This window comes from Miscanthus floridulus, chromosome 7, assembly GCF_019320115.1.
Source record: "Miscanthus floridulus cultivar M001 chromosome 7, ASM1932011v1, whole genome shotgun sequence".
NCBI classification, from domain to species: Eukaryota; Viridiplantae; Streptophyta; class Magnoliopsida; order Poales; family Poaceae; genus Miscanthus; species Miscanthus floridulus.
In genome coordinates, this window is record NC_089586.1 from 109,828,611 (window position 1) to 109,832,459 (window position 3,849).

Consider the following 3,849-nt stretch of genomic DNA (forward strand, 5'->3'; position numbering starts at 1 on the left):
TGGTGTGTGCTCTTTTGAAGAAAAAAGTACTCCCATCTGAGTGTAGCCCCTGAGCCTCTTGCTGCTTGGAACAAAAAGCTAGAGGGTTTTGTCATAAAATTGCTCTGATTTCTCGTCGAAGGGCTCCCGAGCATATACCCGGGTTCTTTATCAAAAAGAACTCGGATATAGATCAGTCCGGGTTCTTTTTGCCGTGAGGCCTTGAAGTGGTCTATCTTGATGAAGTCTTCTTGGTGACGTGTGCTTTTTTGAAGAAAAAAGTGCACTCACTGAGTGTAGCCCCCGAGCCTCTTGCTGTTTGGAACAAAAAGTTAGAGGGTCTTGAATCTTATGGTGTTTGAGAACTCCTATTTTGAAAAAGTCTTCTGAGTGATGTGCACTTTTTAGAAGAAAAAGTGCACTCATTGAGTGTAGCCCCTGAGCCTCTTGCTATTTGGAACAAAGAGTTGGAGGGTCTTGAATCTAAGTTGTTCAAAGAACTAAAAACCTCTCCTGTTGCAGCCCCCGAGCATCTATCCAGGTTCTTTTTATTTAGAAAGAACTCGGATTCTAGGTCTTGGCATATTCTCTGGTAGTTTGCTGTTGTCAGATGTAGTTGTGTGGTGGTGGTTGAGTGTAAATGCTATTTGTTCACAAGTTGTATAGTGTTGGTATATCCTTCCGAATATGCTCGTCCTTGAGTACTATTCCATCACGCCTGAGTCCTCTTTCATTGAATTCTGTCTTTTCACCATGTCCTTTGTTAGGTTCATTCCATTGGTGCTCCTGGTCCATGTGCACCGCTTCTTTGGTCTATAAATACCCTCTTGGTGTGCCATTTTGATTCATCGAGCATTTTGTTGTGTGGTCTGAAATCTCCGTAGTCATGAATATGATAGTTTCTGAAGTAGAGTAGCCCCCGGGCGTATTTTATAGTTCTTGTATATCTTGTCGAGGCTGGAGGGAGTCTTGTGATAGAGATTAGAGGTAGACTAATCTCGCAGCGGCATTGTACCAGGAAGTACGTGGTGGAAGTTGGAGGAAGTCTTGTGATGTGGGATACGTTCCTTCATCCAACAGTTCTGGGTAGATCCCCATTGCCGGCCCTATGACTGTTCGGTGCAGATCAACGCCTGATCTGGTGTCACATCGGACTTGGGTAGATAGATGCCTGCTAGGCTTCCCTGTTCCATGTTGTCCCGCCATGCTGCTGACTTCCGCCTCGGATGTACTTCGTCTGTCCTTTGAAGAAAATAGTATAGCCAAGTGCGGTTTGTTCTACCGAGTAGCAATTTGGAACACGTAGTCGTTCTAGAGCCTAATTGTATCTAGGTTCCTTTTTTCTACCTTGCTCGTCGTAGTACCGAGTTTGTTGGGTCTTGTAAGATGTATAATCTTGTATCTTTTGAAGTCTTTTATAATGGAAAGAATCTTGCCTTCTGAGTTGTCATTCTTTTTGTTCTAATTTCCTGATTGTTTATGAGATTCTCGAGTTCTTTCTATAAGAACCGAGTTCTTGTGTTCTTTATGAGGTAACCCTTTATTGCTTCATGGTTGATGAGTTCTTTTTGTAGCAATATGATAACTCTGCCGTGTTGCTGGATGGATAAGTCTGAAATCTGTCCGTTGAACTATGCCTTTGTGTAGAAGTGTGTCGTCCATCATTTTAGCTGTGTCAGTTGTGTTGGGAAGTGGATCGTTGCGTTCTCATGGGCCTGGTGGGCCGGGTTTTTATCGCTGTAAAATCTATTTAAAGGCCTTTCTCCTTCTTTTTCTCTGCTCCCCTGCCTTTGCCTTGAAACCCTAGTCTCCAAAACTCCACCGCCACCATTGCCACCGTCATCTGAGCACCGCCGTCTGAGCATCATCTTTTCTTAGTTTTTATTGCTTTTGCTAGTATATGGGTCAAAAGAAATTAGCGAGCAAGTCCTAGGCAACCTTTGTAGACGAGGAGGCACCACTTTCTGTGATTGAAAATCAAGAATTCATGGCCATGAGGGTTGCTTAGATGGTCTGGATGGCTCTGACTCTGACCGAGGATCAGTTGCGTGAGCTTGTCAGTGATTGCCTGATCCAGGACAAGGAGCATGCTGAGTGGAGAGCTCCAGGCCAGCATCGGGTCCCAACTCTAGGTTCTGGTGAGATCATTTTTTTTGTCTCCTTTATCCGTGCTAGACTCTACCTTCCTACCTCTGCTTTTCTTCATTGCTTTCTCAATTATTTTGGGATTAGCTTGAACCATCTTACTCCCAATGTTGTCCTTTATCTTTCTATTTTTGTTCATCTTTGTGAAACTTTTCTTGGAATTCCTCCTTCTCTTTCTCTCGTTCGTCACTTCTTCCATCTGAAGCCCCAACCCCACAGCAATGACACCCATGTTCTTGGTGGCTGCGGGATCCAGTTTCATCAGGGTCGTAAGATTAGATTCTTTGATTATGACTTGGTTGATTCTGTGAGGGATTGGCGTGCCGACTGGTTTTATGCTGCCAATATAATTCGTCCGCTTGCTGTCCATTTTGGTTCTGGTCCCTTGGTTAACGACCGATGGGAAAAGAATCCCCTGATGGTGGATGAAGTCTAGGCAATCAAGCCGTTTCTTGAGAGGATATGTGCTCTGAAGCAGCAAGGCTTGATCGGCTTTGGCATTGTCTCTAGTTTTCTTCATCGCCATGTTCAACCTCTGAAGGAGCGAGAGAACTATGGTTTTGAATACTCTGGAGCAGAGGACCCTTCTCGTATGGTCCCTGCCCTTGAGTTGACTGGTGAGGAGGTGCTCGAGCGCCTTTAGAAGATGTTGAAAGGAGTAAGCGTCATCCCGCATACTGTCCCTGAGTATTGTGCCAACAACCCGCCTCCTACTATGAGTTGTTTTTTCTTATGCTGGTACTTTTCATATTTCCTTTGCCGTCTCCACTTTTTGCTTAATCTTTCTCGTCTGGTTGTTTTACTCTTTTATAGGAATTAGGGCGTAACTTCATTGATCCAATCCCCCTTGACGACTGCCTCACCATTATGGAGCTTGGGGAGAATCTTGCTAGGGCATCTTTAACCAGTAAGTTTCAAACCACCATGATGTTTCCTAGTGTTTCTTCCGCAATTCTTGACACATATGTTGAGTATGTTCCTCGTCTAGTTCCTCGAGCTCCCCGCAGTATTGGAAAAAGGGGGCGAGCGGATTGTTCTTCTAGTTTGTCTGCCGCCAAGAAGTCTCATCAATCGAGTACTCGTTTAGGTACTCAAGTTATAGGTAGCGTGCTCCTAAGTGAGCATATTAATATGTTTTGTCTTTTTGTTGTTTGCTTTTGCCTCTATCCAAGTACTTTTCTTATTTTTTAGATGGTGCTGTGGTTGCCATGTTTGAGAGTGAGGAAGAGGAGGATGATGATGCGGCCCTTGTTACACGTCAGTGAGTTGTTTTATTGTTTTTCTGCTGTTGAACACTTCTTTTTGTTCTGACTTTGACCTTGTTCTCTTGTAGTAAGCGGTCATCGACCTCCAGTTCTTCTAGAGCTTCGGTACCGACCACGCCGCTCTAGTTGCAAGGTGGTGGTGATTTTTTTGCTACCATAGTTCCCCCTCTAAGGTCTTCTGTTGGTCTTGGGGGTTTTATGAAGAAGAAGATAGCTCAGTGAGTGAATCCTGGTTAAATTTCTTTGCTTCTGTTTTCCTTTTCTCTGATTCATATTCTTATCGTCGATTTTCCCTTATCATCTTGCAGGCCTTCATCTTCCCTTAACCCTCAGTCGACTTCTTGCTAGTCCTCCGGTGTGCCCCTACGTTTTGAGTCTCGAGACTCGGAATGTGCGATCGGTGAGGTGGCTGTGAGGGGGACATGGTTCTCTGGTGATCCCGCAACTTCTGATTTGCTGG